Source organism: Planococcus citri, chromosome 1, assembly GCF_950023065.1.
Source record: "Planococcus citri chromosome 1, ihPlaCitr1.1, whole genome shotgun sequence".
Lineage (NCBI taxonomy): Eukaryota > Metazoa > Arthropoda > Insecta > Hemiptera > Pseudococcidae > Planococcus > Planococcus citri.
In genome coordinates this window covers 9,328,740-9,349,568 of record NC_088677.1, presented here as the reverse complement: position 1 = coordinate 9,349,568, position 20,829 = coordinate 9,328,740, and the positions used below count along the sequence as shown (strand labels likewise).

Genomic DNA, 20,829 nt, shown 5'->3' with positions numbered 1-20,829 from the left:
CCCTTTCAAAACCAATACTACTAATACAATGCTATTTGTATGTGATGTAATTGTGGACGCTATTGACTACCAAGTAATCAAGTACCTAGCGTATAAATGAATCATTTCCAATTTCAATGAAATCGTTAAGAAAGCCTCAAAAGATCATATTCCAAGGGGAGCAAGAAAGGAGTATATCTCTGGAATGGTGCTGCACCTTATGACACAATATAAGGAGTATGTTGAAAAATTTAATGAAAATCCCTTCAGTGAGGAAACCATTGAACTAGGAAATCAATTAGCCAGTGATATAGCAGAATCTAGACAGAAAAAATGGCAGGAATTATGTAGTAGAGAATCTAGATTTCTGCAAAGATACCCAAAGGGCCTGGCAACTGCTGAAGAGACTTGATGGAGATAAGGCCCAACAGTAATTGGGTAATTCTCAAAAATTTGGCAAATTTCTGTCCCAAGACAATTTTTAGCAATTTTTTCAAAATTGTACAAGATATGTGAATTTTTTTTTCAGAACATGATTCAATACCACCGGGCATCTATTCAACTATTTAAACATGCTTAGACCCCCTCCCCCTCCCCACCTGGAATCGCTTGAATGGCCAAAAGTTCCTAGTCATGTCCTGTCCGAGCACAGGTTTTTTTTTCAATCCCGTTTTTATGATACAAATATGCATTTTATCAAAAAAACCAAAGGATACAAAATTGTTCTGCGTGAAATTTCCTACATTTTGGCGCTATCAGTTGAACTCAAAACGTTTATTAAATAACTTTACAGGGGGTTCAAAGTCTGCCCCCGACTTTAATGTCCATCACCCTGTTCATTTTTCAGATTTTTTTTAACCAGTTTAAAAATATTTTTTTATGTGGATAAATGGTTTAATGGTCACACCGATTTGAATGGTTGATAAGAGTGCTATCCACATTTCAAAAGACGAATGCCAATTAATTTAGTTCGTGAAAAAATCGAAATACATGCAAAATTTTTACATGTCTCAAATTCAACTTCCATAGTCGTGTCTCAATATTTTCGCGGTAATGTTCGGCTTTCTGTCCAAAAGCAGGTATACAAATATTTAAGGGGTATGCATGGTTACATTGATACAAGAAATTTCATCGAATAATATTTTCCAATGCCCTTTTTTTTGAGATTTTCTCACATTTTCCCTGCATAATTTTTTCCTCATCGTGTCTTTAAGAAGTCTTAAAACCTTCCCTCCCACTACCCCAGGGGGGGGGGGTTGATTGAGACCAATACCAAAAATGAGGTCGAGGGTATGTATATTTATGAGTCCAATTTTGAAAATTTCAAAAAAGTGTGTATTTTAAAATTTTCAAAATTGAAAAAAAAAATAAATATTAAAATTTGCCCCAATTTTTGAGAATTGCCCAATTTCACCCAGGTTACAGCTAACCAAGTACCCTACTGACAAGAAAAATGCGGTTAAACACTTAAAACTGAGACCGCGTTTTTTGGCGCGTTTACAACTGGCGTAATCACGTAATCGCCGTGTGTAATTGCTTTTATGAAAGACCCCCTGGAGTGTGAGATGGCATAAACGCAGTGCGGATGCAGTGAAAAAATGTGGTCTACTTCAACAAAACCGGTTTCAGGTAGAACATTGTGACAGCGGATTTGAAAAAAGCTAGCGGATTTGATAAAACGCGGGCGTAATAGCTGAAAAGTGAGACTAGAACAAGTTTTTCTTGTCAATAGGGTAGCCCATCAACTACTCCTGAATGGCAAGACTGATAGTAAAAGCAGTCAAACATAAGTGGAAAGATGCACGGAGTGGAGGTGAATAACTTTGCCACACCAATTACCAACAAAGAAACAAAGTTTGGAATCAAATTGCCCAAAAATAGGAAGGCTGCCTGTGTGGATAACATGGATACTGAACAGATTAAACGCTTCGGACCAAAGGTAATATTGGATCCAAAAAGTGCTTAATGCCTGTATAGACATTTCAAGAATGCTAAGAGTATGGTGACGGCCCATGTTATTGCATTACAGAAACCTAGCAAAGATGCAAATGACCCAAGGCCAAAGAGTTACAGACCTATCTCCCTACTGTGTCACCTTTATAATATTTTTGAAAGGGTAATTTTGAATCACACAGCTGATTGTATAAATGAAGGGCTGATCAGACAGCAGGCTGGATTTAGACAAGGAAAATCATGCACTGGTCAGATATTACACCTAACACAGCACATTGAAGATGGATGATTTGAAAAGAAGAAAGTCACTGGAGTAGAGTTTGTCAACATCACAGCAGCTTTTGACACAGTGTGCCACTGACTACTTCAGTATAAGGTGTACCAACACAGATAGTCACTATGTTGATGAAAGACTGAAGATTTCATGTGACACTCAATGGTATAAAAACAGCACCTGGAGGCGACAAAAGAGTGGATTGCCCGAGGACTGTTTTGTCACCAATTCTCTTCAACAAATCGGGCCAGATATTAACCACTTTCTGTATGCAGATGATCTTGCACTGACTGCTCAACATAATCATTTGTGGAGGTGCAGGACACACTAAACCAAGCTACAGAGGAACTGGACACATACGAGGGACACTCAAAAAGTAAGGTTCCCATCCCTGCCTTTTGCGTGAAAATGGAAGAAAACGAAATGTTGAAAACCCGTTTGATTCTCTGAACTTTGTAGATTATTTTGATATAATCACTTTTAATTCATTTATTTCGGCAAAAAACAGGTTTCTTTTGATACCTGACTACAAAAAAAATAAATTTCGACAATGATTTGGTAAAAAAAAGGGGCTTTGTAGGTGCCAGTTTTGGCAACAGGATTTTTTTGAACATTTTATATCTACTTTTGACAAAAACAGAAGTTCTTTACAATTTTGACGTAAACGAGATATTTTTGACAATTTAGGCAAAAAAAAAACAGACTCTGCAGACAATTCTGGCAAAAAAACATAACAAGGATTTGTTACAATTAGGATAAGTACCTTTGGCAAAAGGAAGAATTTTTAAAATTTTCATCACTAACCAAGTTTTTTGATCATTTCTGCAAAAAATATTCGTACTTTTTTAATAATGTCAAAAAAAAGGTATTTTTTGACAATTCATGGCAAAAAACAGGACTTTTTGCAATTTTGACAAAAGTTGGAATTTTGTAAATCATTCTTTCAGAAAAGAAACTTCTATAAGTTGAATTTTGGCAAAAATGAGACTTTTTTGGCAATTATTGTGGCTATATAATTTTTTGTAACATTGTGGTAAAATATGTATTACCTTGTAATTCCGTATTTTACTGATAGAAGATTATTCTCTTTGGATGAGATAAATGGAGGAGGTAAAGGGAAAGACTTCCTTGTTCGAGATGACTTGTATTTTTACCGTGTTTCGAGTCAGACGTGTGCGTTTTTATATCCGTTCGATATTCCTATTTTTGTAATGTTTTTTGATGTTATGGTTTGAGAAGATTAAATAACTATATGATTTGAATTGAGAATTTTAATTGTTTTCGGAGTTTGTGGTTTTTAAATATTATTCAAAGTGCTCATCAGGCTAATTATGGAAGCCTAAGTCGCTGCACTAAGGATGCTGGTGTAGGCATGGCTCTGCCATGACCTAAGTAGGTGAGCAAACAAACGCCCCGTAAGATATACCATGATTAAATGGTTTTAATGTATATTTGGTATAGTATGATATAGTCAAATAGGACTTTCCACTAGCTTTTTAATTGCTTTATAAATTGAGATGGTTCAATTATGAATCAAGTTTATTTTTCCTAAATTTAATGATATATCTCGACATATGAGATTCAACTTTTTTCCTACCTATCTTTGAAATTGAATTACCAAGATGATTTGGTTTGTGTGAGATGAATTCGTTTTTCTTTTGAGTTTGAATATTTGATTTTGTGAACCAAATTTATTCAGATGAGATCTTCTATCTCATCTTCTTCGTGGCTTTGTTTCCAAATTATTTTAAGTAGAAGGATTTTTAGTTTCTTATTTGAGAATGAACATTGTTATTATCGAGTAGCTTATGTGGTGTGTTAGGGTTTGTTATTTATTCTGTCCTACTTAAAAATGATCCTACCTACAGGGTGCCCAGAAACATCGAGTACCCCTAAAAAAGTTTTCTACTAGAATACTTTGGTTGGTCACAGTGAATGATAATAATGATAGCACATGATTGGTTGTTGGACTGGAGAGATAACATTCCACCAATCATATGCATCTATTTCATGTTGCCAACCTATATTTTTAATGGAAAACTTTCTTTGGGGTACTCGATATTTCTGGGCACCCTGTACCTATTTAGAAATTCTCCTTACGATACCTATTTTCTTACCTACCAACTTTTGATACTAGTTCAGAAATGAAACTGACAACCTCATCGTGTCCAAAATTAATTCCATTTTTAAATTGTAACACACCACAACATTTTGGCGACAAAACAGGTGCTTTTACAAAAAGTAGAAATTTTTAAGGCCAAAATCGTTTGGAAACAGACTGAGATTTGAGAGGAACCCTCCTCCACTCCGCCGAACTGCTTATGCTTATGCGTTCGAAATTCACCGTTCGCTGCCACCAACTGGTACGAAGTGAGAAATAGACCTTAATATAAAAATCAAAATTTCAACCGAAGGTAGTAATTTTGACCTGTTTACTGTCGACATACTACAGCTCTGAAAGGAGTTCTATGAGTGGGAGTGCATTTTGTGGAGCTGACTCCAGTAAACACTCGAAACAACATTACGATTTGGATTTTGAAATCGACAGCATTATGAATTATTGTACCTACCATGTACCTACATTATGTACTTGTAGTTAGTCCTGCATTCAGAAATATGTACTTACGCGTCGTCCTGAAGGCGTTTTTCCTCGTCTTGGAGTGATTTTATTGGGTTAGGTGCAGTGACATATGTGACTGCGAGAAGACCTAACGCAGCAATGAGAAGAAACTTTTTCAAATATTCGAAGATAAGCATTTTTTTAAATACGATAATGTCGAGCTTTTCGAATGACTTGAAATTCAACGCGCTTTTACAGCAATATACGAATTTAGAAAACCGATTTCCAGCTTCACCGAAGTACCGATTTCGAATGATGTTTTGTAATACGAAATGGCTTCCTTATATACACAAATGTGTACAGAAATTTTTCGAAATCGCGTAGCCTACGTACATATTTATGTTTAGTGTCGTAATTCGCGAAGATATTGACGAACAACCTGACGCTTTTGATTAATTATCTGTAAAGTACTAGTACATATTTTTTCAATATTTCAAACTACGCGACGTTAATCATTTTAAAACGTCGAGTTTAAATAGTCAAATGCTTTTCGTGTGCTATACTTATATCACAATCTATGTGTATGAAATAAGTATATTTGAAGATGATTCGAATCGATTTCTGTTGATTGATTGATTTTTCATTTCTGGTGTGAAAAACATGTTCATAAATTTCAACTATTGAACATTTTATTATTCGAGTGATATTTATGTAGTATTTTTGATCAGGAGCTCAGGTATCAATAGTCAGTTGGCATTTCTCTAGCCGATTCGAACTTTGAGCTTACAAAATTAGAAGAAGAAAAAATCAAAATTCGAGATTGAGGGCATTTTGCCTATCTTAAAGGGGATGGGTGGGGCTAGGGGGGGTACCATTTGAAAAGTACAACGATAAACTAACTTGAAATTTTAGTTTTGTACGAGTAGACTTTACAGCATAATTATTTATGTATCGGATGAAAAAATCGAAGCACTGTTTTAATGTACTTGTGTTATCTTTTTCTGTCCTTATATAGATAAGTTCTGGAACCAGTTCTGAGTTTTGGATTTTTCAGAATAATATGGAAAAGTACGCGTAGAGGTATAGTACGGGTACCAAAGTGAAAATTATCAAAACAATGGGACCGGAAAGATATACAATTTTCGCGATATTTCCTCGAAAGGGGATCATTTCCCGACCCCGAAACCACCATTACATTTTTGAGATCGAATTGCAAAACCGATCCAGGGGTTCTCAAAGTTGTGAAAATTGAGCACCTACGTTGTCATCTGTTTTGTCCAATAAATCCCAACCAAAAGGGGGTAGGGGGGTGCTTGTGGTCTCAAATAACTCGTATTGGATCACTCTTGAAATATCTACCCATGACCGTTCTCATTTAGTGATACCTCACATTTCAGTGGTTCCCAAAGTTGAACTTTTGTATTCCAAATTTTTAAAGTCACGCATTCAAACGAATATTGTCAGTAAATAAATTCAGCAATCAAAAACTAGTCCAGATAAAAAGTTGCGAAATTTCACGACGATTTCAAAAATGTGTCATTTTTTTTCTTAGCATTGATAGGGGCCGAGCTGAGGGGGTTGGAACGTCAAAAAACGTGATGTAACAATAGTCCAGTAAATTAAGCAAAAAAATAGGGGGCATCGTGAATCTGTAGGTGGCAAGCTGATTTTTGATATACTGGTCCATTTTGATGGCCTGAAAACGAATCCGAGGAGTCCCTTGCGGTCCCGGGTGAGCTTTCCCCTAAATTGTGGATCTTAGCCCCCCCAAAATCGGTCGCCATAATGTTGATGGTTAATATTGATTGTAGTACCTTCAATCGTTCCAAAATGGTACAGAGGGTGGTTTTCTTTGTTTTTCTGAGGTACAGAGCGGAGCACAATGTCACCTCGCCCCCTCCTCCCCCTTCACTATTCAGTTATTTGCCTATATACGCACGTGAGATGAATTGAAATGCACTAAAAAATGTAAAACTGTCGAATGGAATGTTGATACGAGTTTCAAAAACCAGTTTTAGCGTATTGTGACTACTTCTCCCTCTTTGTGGATCTTAGGCCCCCCCCCAAAAAAAATCGGTTTTTGACCAATATATCGAAAAGTATTGAGTCCAGCTCAAAAATGGTTAGGACGAATGCGGCTCTACATCTAATTTCTCATCAGATGACCCATTGATCAATTTTCCAGTCCCAAGGGGGTTGGACCTACCCCATCTGACCTCTCATCATTCAATTATTTGCCAATATACGTATATGGGGTGAATTGAAATTTACTAAAAAAAAATGTAAAAATGTCGAATGGAAAGTTAATACGAGTTTTAAACGTATCGTGAACATTTCTCCCCCTTTTTTTTTTACAAGCCCTCAAAACTTTTTCGTACCTCTGAAGTGGAGTGAACCTAAATCATCGAATACCTATGTACCTTCTCGTTCCTATACTTTTCAAGTCTGTGTATATGAAATTTCCAATTCAATCGCTAATAGGCAAAGTAAAAATTTGAGAGTAGGTAATTTTATAAATTAGATGCATTAAAAAATTTCAAAATTTTATTGTAAAAAATTCAATTAATGAAAAATGGAAACGGGTAACGAGAGAGAGGTAGGCGATGCAGCATCGTGTCCCTAGTTTAATTCTGAACCAAAATGCCAAGTTTTGCTATGCTTATGCGATATGCTCGTGTTTCAAGTATGTTTGAATGAATGGCACTTTTGGAAGTTGGTCGGTGGAGCGAGCAATGAATTCTTTGAGCATTCAGAGCGCTTATTTCACACCAATCTTTGAAAATCTGAGCTTCTAAACTGTGGTACTGACTCTCGGAAAATTGCAATTTTGGTTCAGGATTAAACATAGAACACAATGCTCTATCTCCCATATCTCTGCTGTGCAGTTACTTGTATCGAAGTGATGGGTTTGGAGGAGTTGATTTTTGGTAGCCCCTCGTAGTGAAAAAATCTGAGATCAGGTCACAAGGTGAGCTTTCTCAGGTTTGGGTACGATTTCGAATCTGTACATACGGAAAGGTATTTTTCAGCCCAAAATTTTTCAAAAACTCAGTTGAGCTACAGACAGTTTCTAAAGTTGCTGCCCAATCGCACTTTTTTTATCGCACAATTCCATTCGACATTTTTACATTTTTTTTAGTAAATTTCAATTCACCTCATATACGTATATTGGCAAATAATTGAATGGTGAGAGGTCAGAAGGGGTAAATCGAACCCCCTTGGGGCTGGAAAATTGATCAATGGGTCATCTGATGAGAAATTAGATATGTAGAACAGCATTCGTCCTAACCATTTTTGAGCTGGACTCGATACTTTTCGATATATTGGTCAAAAACCGATTTTTTTTGGGGGGGGGGCTAAGATCCACAAAGGGGGAGAAGTGGTCACAATACGCTAAAACTGGTTTTTGAAACTCGTATCAATATTCCATTCGACAATTTTACATTTTTTAGTGCATTTCAATTCATCTCACGTGCGTATATAGGCAAATAACTGAATAGTGAAGGGGGAGGAGGGGGCGGGGTGACATTGTGCTCCGCTCTGTACCTCAGAAAAACAAAGAAAACCACCCCCCGTACCATTTTGGAACGATTGAAGGTATTACAATCAATATTAACCATCAACATTATGGCGACCGATTTTGGGGGGGGGCTAAGATCCACAATTTAGGGGAAAGCTCACCCGGGACCGCAAGGGACTCCTCGGATTCGTTTTCAGGCCATCAAAATGGACCAGTATATCAAAAATCAGCTTGCCACCTACAGATTCACGATGCCCCCTATTTTTTTGCTTAATTTACTGGACTATTGTTACATCACGTTTTTTGACGTTCCAACCCCCTCAGCTCGGCCCCTATCAATGCTAAGAAAAAAAATGACACATTTTTGAAATCGTCGTAAAATTTCGCAACTTTTTATCTGGACTAGTTTTTGATTGCTGAATTTATTTACTGACAATATTCGTTTGAATGCGTGACTTTAAAAATTTGGAATACAAAAGTTCAACTTTGGGAACCACTGAAATGTGAGGTATCACTAAATGAGAACGGTCATGGGTAGATATTTCAAGAGTGATCCAATACGAGTTATTTGAGACCACAAGCACCCCCCTACCCCCTTTTGGTTGGGATTTATTGGATAAAACAGATGACAACGTAGGTGCTCAATTTTCACAACTTTGAGAACCCCTGGATCGGTTTTGCAATTCGATCTCAAAAATGTAATGGTGGTTTCGGGGTCGGGAAATGATCCCCTTTCGAGGAAATATCGCGAAAATTGTATATCTTTCCGGTCCCACTCTTTTGCGATTTTGAAACGATAGACCGTCATGGTACCCGTACTAGTAATTACGAGAAAGGTTCAGTGTTTTTTTCGATAGGTAATTCGCTTATACCTATCTGCATTCATTTAAGGTAGAGGAGAGATGAATTGCGATTTTAAAAAGTTGAAGTTTTCAGCATAAAGACTTTCAAAAAAAGATTTCCAGAATCAAAATTTCAATTTCATTTTGATTTTAATTCACATTCGCGAAATAATGGAAGCAGATATGTATTGAAAAATGAATAAAACTGAAGACTAATGCGATGCTAAGTGATGTATTGTGGATGCTATTGACTTACAAACTAACGTATACTTAAATTAATTCCGAAATAGGGATACAATTGCCTTAAAATAAATTAAAATATTCGTTACGATTAAATGATTATTAGAAATTATGATGCGACGCAACATTCCGTTGGAAAAATTATACACAGTGGGAAAAATCAAATCGAAGAATTCAGCGTTGCCATATTATTCATCCGTGAACGATTCTCATTCAGTCTTGCCTGTTACGAAAATATACAATAACAAATTAAGAAGTAATTATTATAGGTAAGATAAACGAACCGCTGAATGTGGAATGCTGGTTAATTTCCATGGAAATGAGCGCAATGTTGAGTTTATAAAATGTGGTGAAATATTTATACTCTCTACTCGAAGTTAATGTTGAAGCATTTTCGATTCGAATTTTCATTTAGGTTAAATTATGATTTTTGAACGCATAAGCTGCATGTTTTTCACCCATAATATTTAGGGGTGGGAAAGAGGGGAGAGGTACCGATCAAATTGCCATCCGTACAGTTGTCTTGAGCCGATCGAGTCAACATTTGGTAAGAAAATAAAGGATAAAAAAATACCAAAGAAATTCAAATTAAAGTCAGAGCAATTCAGTTACAATTCTCACATTCTTTTCATTTTAAACACGTTTCCATAATGCTTGGTGAAAAAAATCCTTCAAAATGAAAATATCGCAAGTCAAACTTACAAAAAGTTACCAAGAATGGACAAATTATCCAAAAATTGTTCAGAAGTATAACAGAAAAACAGTAACTGCCGAAAATACAAATTTCGATTACGATTTCAATTTTCAAAAATTTTAACAAAATATTTTCCAAATTCAAAAAGTACCATACACACGTGTTCAACAAATCTTACCAGAATTCAAAAACTTTGACAGAAATCCCAAAAATGTACTACAAAGTCATCTAAAATTCATTCTAGATCATGGATTGGTTTAATTTTTCAATGGAAATTACAAACCATAAAAAATTGACCAACTTGATCCAAATTTGGCTTGACAGTGAGAGGGAAAAAAATTACTACCAAAATTGCCCCATCAAGAGGTACAAATAGTTTGAAACATCAATTTTTTTTAGCATTTTTGAAAGTAGGTACTTTGCCCATACTAAATATTCTGAAAAAAATATACGTTGTGTATCTTATCCATAGGTAGATGTGATAAACATGGGTATGCAGCAGAGGAGGCACTAGGAAAAAGATCAAGTAGACAAAACCACAAAAAGCTAAAAATCTGGAACAACGAACTATCAAGAGAAGTGACGAGGAAACAAGACCTTTTCCGGAAGTGGATGAGTTCAAAGAATGAATAAGACAAAGGACGCTACAAAGAACAGTGCTGTAAGACAAAAAAGATGATAAGAGAAACACGACAGGAACAATATGAAAGGTTTGTGGCAAACATGGAGAGGGACACATATAAACTGAAACCAAAAGACGTGTACAAAATAATCAAAAGAATATTGGAAGATGAGGTACACAGAGCCAACATTGCCCCACCAGACTGTGAAAAAAATGGCCGAATACTATGCAAACCTATGGAGTGATCCACACAATGAAATTGAAGTGACAAACCATGAGGAGAACACGGTATGAGCCACTCTCTTGGGAAGAGCTAGATGGAGCCTTGAAAAGCTCCAGAAATGGAGAAGCCCCAGGCAGTGATAAATTACCAACAGACTTATTCAAGAACGCCACAATAACCATTAAGAAGAGACTGCTAGCTTTCTACAATAAAATACTATCAGGTGCAACCATACCAGAAGACTTCCGCACTGCATTAATTGTAATACCCATCTTCAAAAAAGGAGACCAAAATGACCCAGGAAACTACCGTGGAATTAGCCTACTAAATGCTGCTTACAAAATACTTGCAAAGATGCTAGCCAGAAGAATTGAGAGCCATGCGGAGCCAATAATATTGGAATGCCAAAATGGATTTTGAAAGGGAAAATCATGCATAGATGGAGTATATGCAACAAAGCTGCTGATGGAGAACAGACGAGAATATAACCTAGAGACCCACATGTGCTTTGTTGATCTGGAGAAGGCGTATGATCTAGTACAAAGGAAGAAGTTGTTTGAAATCCTGAGGAAAATTTAAGTGAATGAACAAATAGTATGTCTACTTGAAGAAATATACACAGATAATGTAATAAGAGTAAGATCTGGAAACGTGTTGGGAAGCAAAGAAGATAGGAAGAGGAGTAAGACAGGGATGCCCAATGTCATGTAGTCTGTTCAACATCTACTTTGATGACATGATTAAAGAATGGCTGAAAACCAAGCCAAAAGGGCTAGACATCAACGATACCCATGTCAATACCCTACTGTTTGCCAGATCAGGTGGTCCTTGCTGACAACAAAGATGACTTGCAGAGGGCAATGTACAACCTTCAGAAAGTAGCTGATAAGTACGGAATGAGAATCTCGTTGTCAAAAACAAAGGTGATGCCCTTCGATGGGAAAGAGCCAATACACAGTAAAATCGTTGTAAATGGACTGCCAGTGGAACAAGTTAAAAGTTTTAAATATCTCGGATGTGAGCTGTCATATGAAAGAGAAGTTGACGGTTTGACGCACAACTTAAGATTAGAAAATTCCTGAGAGTAAGCAGAGCTATAAACCCGAGCCATACCTCCAAGAAAAGTCAGAGCCGAAACTCGAATAAGAATCTACAATACGCTGGCAAGACCAATGCTGCTGTATGGAAGTGAAACATGGACAATGAGAAAGGATATAAAAAGCAGAGCAACCGCAGCGGAAATGAGATTCATGCAAGCCACAGCAGGATATGCTAGACGAGATAGGAAAAGGAACAAAGACATCCTGATTCCTGAATGGAGCTAGGAGCAGAGCCAATCATTAGACAAGTGAAAGATTACAGAAAGAAATGGCAAAAACACGTTGACAGAATGCCTGATGAACAGTCCCCTTGAAAAGTCAGAGAGTACACTCCAACCGGTAGCAGGAGTAGAGGAAGACTGAAGAAAAGACTTGATGATACATCAGCGAGCAATTCTTCTACATTTTCCCAGATGGGCTGAACAGCTCACCCAGTCAAAGTTCAATGATGATGATGATCATTTTATTATTTATTTACAAGGGACATACACACGTATAATTGCACATTTTTTTCGGGTCAGAATTAAAAATGAACAGAAAAAGAAAAATGAGAGGGAAAATATAAACTTACCTACAAAGATTAATTTTAAGAATGGAAAAAGCAGCACTTTTTAGATAAATTCTGACAAACGTTGGGACTTTTTTTACAACTTTGCAAAAGCTATACTTTCAGACTGTTTTTTTGGCTAACAACAAGATTTTGAAAAAGTTTCTCATACCTGTACCTAGTCGGACGTGTTTTGCTGCGTTAACTGTTACTTACTAAAAGTAAAAACACTGAATCATGGGCTGCCTGTTACTGATCTCATGCTGTAATACAAACGAACATGCATTTGGAAACTCAAGTATCATTACTTGAATGGTGAACGATGCTTGCAATTGGATAATACTGTTTATCAGCTGTTCCGCTACCTTTGAGATGAGAAATACGAACATCTTATAAAGTGATCAAAAGAAAAACCAACAAAGAAATCCAAAGCCATCTGAGAAAGTCATGCTAAATCTGCTGATTATAACAATTTGGTAGAAATAATTGACAATGGAAAATTTCAAGTCAAGGACTACGAGGTTACGTTACAACAACCGGGTAATTGCACCCCCCACCGATCCTCCGGGACAACCTTTTTCTTAAAGGGGACATCCTAAGGAACATTTTAGAGCAAACTTGCCAAAAAAAGTTGGTTTTACTTACAAAATGGCGGCCATTTTGATTGACAGGTCAGCCAAAATCGCAGATTTTGCGTTTTAACATAGGACTTGCACGAACTTTTTCAAACTTAACAAAGGTAGATCGAAAGATCGTGCAAAAATTTATCATCTGTCAAAATTTCAAGTGCTATAGTGAGGTTTTAGATTTTTGGTGAATTTTTGACAATCGAATTTAGGCCAAAAATGAGGGAAAAAATCAAAATTTTACCAAATTGACCAAGAAAGCTGAAATTTGGGATATACCCTATTTTCGACATGCCAAATCGATTGGAAACGGTCTCAACCCGTTTTGAGCAGTTCTGGAGCCTCCAGCAGATTTTTGAAACTCGAAATTCCCACAAAATTCCATCAAATCGGAGTTGTGAAGCTAAAATTTATTCTAAAAACTAATTTCAATACGCTACGGAGTACTGCAGGTGAATTTCAAGTCGTTTTGGATCCTCCAGCGACTTTTTGAAAATTCCTGCAGCCTCCAGCAGATTTTTGAAACTTTAAATTTTCACAAAATTTTATCAAACCAAGATGGAGAGTCGAAATTCATTCGGCAAACTAAGTAATTTCAATACGCTACGAAGTTCACTGCTGGTGAATCTCAAGCCGTTTTGGAGCCTCCCCTCCAGCAACTTTTTGAAAGGTTGTATGACGTTTTTTTTGGAAAATTGAAATTTCCTAAGAGTAGCTGGAAGCTTTAAAACCATTTGAAACCACCATGTAGTGTGCGAAGTAAATTTCAGCTTGCCAACTCCATTTTGATACAGTAGACTCCCGATTATCCGACCTAATCGGGGGGGGGGGGGGGGGGTAAGGTAGGTCGGATACCAAAAAAGGCGGATAATCCAAAATGGATGTTTTTAGCGTAGAAATGAAGTGCATGAGCTTGAGAAGACAATTTTTCATTCAGAAAATCAAGTTTTGGCTCAAAACATGAACAAATGAAATACTGACTCAAATTATAATTTTTTGAGATAGGTTTTATTGATTTCAAGGAAAATAACACCATTAGAATACAAAATGCTGCACACTGCATTATTATTTACACTTCAAAATCAAAAATTAGGGTTCTTTTGCATTATCCGACCTTGGTGGGTCGGATAATGCGAAAAGTAAGTCAGATAAATTTGTACCAGATAATTCGGAGTCGGATAATTGGGGTCTACTGTAAATTTATGTTGAGAAAATTTCAAGTTTCAAAAATCTACTGGAGGCTCCGGTAATTTTCAAAAAAGTCGCTGGAGGCCCTAAAATGGCTTGAACCCGCCTGAAGTCGTCTTCAGAGGGTGTTAAAATTGGGGTGTAGAATAAATTTCAGCTTTCCATCTCCATTTGATGAAATTTTGTGAAAATTGAAAGTTTCAAAAATCTGCTGGAGGCTGCAAGAATTTTCAAAAAGTCGCTGGAGGATCCAAAACGACTTGAAATTCACCAGAAGTCGTTTTCAGAGGGTGTTAAAATTGGAGTGTAGAGTAAATTTCAGCTTTCCATCTCCATTTGATGAAATTTTGTGGGAATTTCGAGTTTCAAAAATCTGCTGGAGGCTCCAGAACTGCTCAAAACAGGTTGAAACCGTTTCCAATCGATTTGGCATGTCGGAAATAGGGTATATCCCAAATTTCAGCTTTCTCGGTCAATTTGGTAAAATTTTGATTTTTTCCCTCATTTTTGGCCTAAATTCGATTTTCAAAAATTCACCAAAAATCGAAAACCCCACCTTAGCACTTGAAATTTTGACAGGTGATAAATTTTTGCATGATCTTTCGATCTACCTTTGTAAAGTTTGAAAAAGTTCGTGCAAGTCCTATGTTAAAACGCAAAATCTGCGATTTCGGCTGACCTGTCAATCAAAATGGCCGCCATTTTGTAAGTAAGGCCAACTTTTTTTTGGCAAGTTTGCTCTAAAATGTTCCTTAGGATGTCCCATTTAAGAAAAAAGTTGTCCCGGAGGGTTGGTGTGGGGGGGGGGGTGCAATTTCTCCTATTGTCATATGCCGGACTATGTGTTCATGCAGAGATAGTCAGATGAATAGAAATACAGAGTGGCCCAAAAGTCAGTACCTATCCCAATTTTCACGTTTTAGTTTTTTCTTTGAAAAATCAAAAACTAAGCATCCTAGAAAAAAACTAACGACATCATGTCGATTCGAAATTTAATTCTCTACAATTTTGTTTTCAAGAAATTTTTTTTGGATGCTTCCTTTCGCCTCCAGATCAATTTTTGTGGCTTGATGATTTTCATGAAAAATTTTTCAAAAGTGTTCATTTCTAAGAGTTTTAGTTTTTCTTTAAAAAATCAAAAACTAAGCATCCTAGAAAAAAACTAACGACATTATGTCGATTGGAAATTCAATTCTCTACAACTTTGTTTTCATGAAATTCTTTTTGGACGCTTCCTTTCGCCTCCAGATCAATTTTTATGAAGCTCAGTTGGTAAATTTGTCTAAAATTTTAGTTTTTTGCAAAAAAATCCAAAACTAAGCATCCTAGAAAAAAACTAACGACATCATGTCGATTGGAAATTTGATTCTCTACTACTTTGTCACCATGAAATTTTTTTGGACGCTTCCTTTCACCTCCAGATCGATTTTAATGAAACTCCGTTTGCAAATTTTTCAAAAGTTGATCTTTAAACGTTTTAGACCCTTCGTTTTTATGTCACCCCCATCTAGACACTTTTTGAGATAATTTTGGGTGAAATTTGAAACATTCAAGTTCTTTACCTACCTACAAGTAAAAGACTCATTTCACAAACAACCTGAGTATCACATCTGCGAGTAGGTTCGATGTGATGTGATCGTGAAGAACGAATAACATTCAAATGGTAACGAACGATTCTAGCCTGCATTGAAGCAGGAGGTGCTCAATTTGAGCACCTTTTCTGATCGTTTATTTCTTTTTTACCATTGTTATAATAGTCCAGTAGAATTAGCCATCGAATAGGGAAAGACTGCCGGGCAAGCTGAATTTTGGTTTACAGGGGTATTTTGATGTGCTGAACACGAATCCGGCGCGTCCGGTCCTCTCCAGGCTGTGCGTTTTCCCCCATTGTGGACCCAAGCCCCCCAAAACACGTTTTTGGCTTCTATCTTCGCAAATAAACGACGTAGCGCGTAAATGAGGGCAAAATAGTAATCTACGTTGAATTTCCTATCAGGAAACATTTGATTTATTGCGCCAACCCCCCTGGGGGTTGGCGCAATAAATCAAATGTTTCCTGATAGGAAATTCAACGTAGATTACTATTTTGCCCTCATTTACGCGCTACGTCGTTTATTTGCGAAGATAGAAGCCAAAAACGGGTTTTGGGGGGCTTGGATCCACAATGGGGGAAAACGCACAGCCCGGAGAGGACCGGACGCGCCGGATTCGTGTTCAGCACATCAAAATACCTCTATATACCATAATTCAGCTTGCCCGGAAGTCTTTCCCTATAGGCCCTGTTTTTTCTGCTAATTCTACTGGACTATAATTTTTTGAGATGAACTTTTGAAAAATTTGCAAGCTGACTTTCATTAAAATCGATCTGGAGGTGAAAGGAAGCGTCCAAAAAAAAATTCATGGTGACAAAGTTGTAGAGAATCAAATTTCCAATCGACTTTATGTCGTTAGTTTTTTTCTAGGATGCTTAGTTTTTGATTTTTTTACAAAAAACTAAAATTTTCGAAAAATTTGCAAGCCAAGCTTCATTAAAATTGATCTGGAGATGAAAAGAAGCATCCTACGAAAAAATTACATCGAGGAAAATTGTAGAGAATTAAATTTCCAATCGACATGATGACGTTAGTTTATTTCTAGGATGCTTAGTTTTTGATTTTTTTGCAAAAAAACTAAAATTTCACAAAAATTTGCCAACTGAGCTTCATAAAAATTGATCTGGAGGCAAAAGGAAGCGTCCAAAAAGAATTTCACGAGAACAAAGTTGTAGAGAATTAAATTTCCAATCAACATAATGTCGTTAGTTTTTTTCTAAGATGCTTGATTTTTGATTTTTTTAAAGAAAAACTAAAACTCTTAGAAATGAACACTTGAAAATTTTTTCATGAAAATCATCAAGCCACAAAAATTGATCTGGAGGCGAAAGGAAGCAACCAAAAAAATTTCGTGAAAACAAAATTGTAGAGAATTAAATTTCGAATCGACATGATGTCGTTAGTTTTTTTCTAGGATGCTTAGTTTTTGACTTTTCAAAGAAAAACTAAAACGTGAAAATCGGGATACTGACTTTTGGGCCACTCTGTGTGTGTAAGCACATTCACGCTTGTGTGCAAAAACATGACAAGATCAATCGAGAATTGGCCAATGACGAAAATTGTAACTCCTTTCCTTATCCGTAGTATACCTACCTACCAACAGTGTAACAGAAAATAGCAACCCGAACCTATTGTTGGAAAGTTACCACTTCGGAGAAGAAATATTACCAACTGTTCAAAGAGAATCTTTTTAGATGATGCAAAAGATGATTTAATTGCTCGCATGTAATTTCTGGCTATTTATCCAACCGAAGTGTAAAGAAAGAAAGTATCGACATCGTCAGGAAACTATACTAGATTGAGGGACAGTAGTTTTAATGGAAGAGGAAAATTCAGAAAAACGTTCGAATCCGGTCAACATGAACAATTTAAATAGAAAAGCAGACGTAAGTATTATTTTAAAAAAGAAAAGAAGAAAAAACGTATAGGTACACCCCTGTTTATCAGGAGATTCTGAAACCATCATCTTAGAGCCACTTCGTAGAGCAGAGGATGGTGACACGCAGAAGCTTTAAACATTATCGACTAAATCGACTTCGAAGACAGTGAACATTGTTATGATGTTAAAAAAAAGGTAATTGACAATTGTATAAAAATCAGAAGATGTGAAGATTAATTTGGGAGCAAAGTAGCCAAATTGTGGCTTATTCTCAATCTATGTAACTACTCATATTTTACGAGTTGATTCGAATTTTTAAAATTTGCGCGCCCTCTGAATGCAAATTTGGTCATTTCGAGTCTTCCTGAAGCCTCTCCTCGCTCTCTGCGCGATTTACGATTTTTCCAGAATTTGCAAACATTTCTCCGGAGTGCGTGGAAATTGATTTGGAACGTTGCGAAAATCGAATTGTGGATTATTCCGAACATTTGTGCAGGAGGACACATCGAGTAGGAATGTTTTTTTGACCAGAAAACGTCTGGAAATGGGGATAAAATGAAGATATGAAAGCTTCAAGTAGGTCGAGATAAGGCCGCAGCTCGATTTTTAGCTACCACAAAATTTTGAGCCGAAGACAATTTGGTCCTCGTGTTTACTGTACTACTGTCCTGAAAGGAGTTGTCTGAGCAGGAGTATATTTTTTGGAGCATGCCTCGAGTTATACATATAACAACGCTTTGAAACAACACTACGCGAATCAGATTTCGAAATCGACAGCATTATGAATATTGTAGAGTCGTCCTGCATTGAAAAATACTTACGCGTCGTCGTTAAGGCGTCTTTCTTCATCTATGACTGCTTTCACTCCGCCGGGCACGCCCGGGGCAGTGACATATGTGACTGCGAGAAGACCTAACGCAGCCAAGAGAAGAAACTTTTTCAAGTAATTGAAGATGAGCATTTTTATATACGATGTCGAGCTTTTCGAATGACTTCGAATTCAACGTGTTTATTACAGCAATAGGTATACTATGTACGAATTAAAAAACGAGTTCCAGCTTCAACGAGGTACCGATTTCGAATGATGTTTTGTACATACGAATTGATTTTCTTATATGATAGAAAAATCATTGGAATTCGCGCAGCCATAGGCACATATTTGCGTTAACTGTCGTAGTTTTTCGCGAAGATGTTGATGAGCATTGCGTTCCAATGGTGAAGAAGGTAAACAAGCTACACGACGTTGACTCATTGCCGGCACCAGACTATGCGGAGTTCGCGTTACGTGGTTCGCAGTTTGAGATTCGTGAAGGATTCGCGATAAAAATGATGAAATACGAAACACCTCGAATTTGTACTCTACACACTATTCGTATTTCGTCGATATAATGTACAGTTTGACAAGAACGAACTTGAAAATTCGTGAACGAATCGCGAATCCCTTGACGTTTCGTCAAAAAACCGCCTGGTCGAGAGATCGGGCGCGAAACGCGAAACGTGAAAAAACTGATTCGTGATCATTGCGAATCACCACGAACAGGTGCGAAATGTGATCTTCATCACTATTCGCAGTTCATGTCTTTTTCGTAGTCACCTGTAGCCTTTAGTCATTCAAGGTGGCAAGTGTTTTTTTGTTTGTTTTATTGCGATGTACGCGTATGGCGTTTATTTGATAATGATTCGAATCGATTTGTATTGATTTTTTTGGTGGCGAAAACATGTTCTTACGTAGGTATATTTTATGAGCCTGAAGTTACCTTGCAAGATAATCTTCGCCCTGGTAAATCGGCAGGCAAAGTTACCCTGTGCAAGTATGCAGTAAAGTTACAGGAATCGTGTTTTGAGCACTCCACAGTACCAGACCGTCAACTGACACATACCCAATAAGCTTTGGAGAACTTTTCTTGTACAGGAGGGGAGAGGTGGGCGTTTTAGGTAGAAAAATAGCCATTTTTGAAGGGAAAATTTTTTTAAAACAATACGAGGAAGGGTGCGGACAATGTGATGATGCTACATTGTGATGCACCCTGAGACGAACTTACCGTGCAATTTTCAAAATTTTTCTATGCATAGGAGGGGAGAGGGGGCGTTTTAGGTGGAAAAATAGCCATTTTCGAGGGAAATTTTTTTTTTGACCAATACAAAGAAGGGTGCACCCAAGGTGGTGATGGTACGTTGTAGTATATACTAAGACGAACCTATGGTAAAATCTTCAGAATTTTTCTATGCATAGGAGGGGAGAGGGGGCGTTCTAAGTGGAAAAATATCCGTTTTTGAGGGAAAAAATGGTTTTTGACCAATACGAAGAGGGGTGCTCCCGAGGTGGTGATGGTACGTTGTAGTATATGCCAAGACGAACTTATGGTAAAATTTTCAAAAATTTTCTATGCATAGGAGGGGAGAGGGGGCGTTCTAAGTGGAAAAATGGCCGTTTTCGAGGGAAATTTTTTTTTTGAACCATACAAAGAGGGGTGCACCCGAGGTGGTGATGGTACGTTGTAGTACAATATGCTAACAAGGGAACTACCTGAACCGGCAGAAACGAAAACGAACGAATCAAAGCTAGATCGAAAAGGGACTACCTCAGGACCCCAAATCCAAAATTTCAAGTGCTGAAGTTGATTTCTCGATTTTTGGTGAATTTTTGAAAACTGAAAAATCCAAAAAATTATCAATTAAACCAAAAATAGAAAATATTGATGAAAATTGAAATTTTCTCGGGAAGTAGTTCAGATGGCGTCCCTAACTCATTTACAACGATCGAAATTCGCAAAACCTCAATTCCAGTCATTCTGGAGCCTCCAGTGATTTTTTATCATTTCTTCAGAAACTTGAAATAGCTCTTGAAGAGCTAAAAATCAACTTCATCACAAATCATTTTATTTGGGGCCTATGTGGGTTGCCTTTAACCATTTTTTGGGGTTTTCGCGAAAATCGGCATCTGCCAGTTCAGATGTGTATTTTTGCCCATTGGAAAAAATGCCGAAATT

At 37.0% G+C, this 20,829-nt stretch overlaps 1 long non-coding RNA gene across 1 annotated transcript; it reads right to left on the bottom strand.

The window, feature by feature from the left end:
* Positions 1-9,344: 9,344 nt before the first annotated feature.
* Positions 9,345-19,413, bottom strand: LOC135846974 (uncharacterized). The gene is made up of 2 exons (XR_010559057.1): positions 18,661-19,413; positions 9,345-9,591 (listed from the first exon to the last, which is right to left on the bottom strand). It is a non-coding gene; the product is annotated as an uncharacterized LOC135846974 (long non-coding RNA).
* Positions 19,414-20,829: the final 1,416 nt, after the last annotated feature.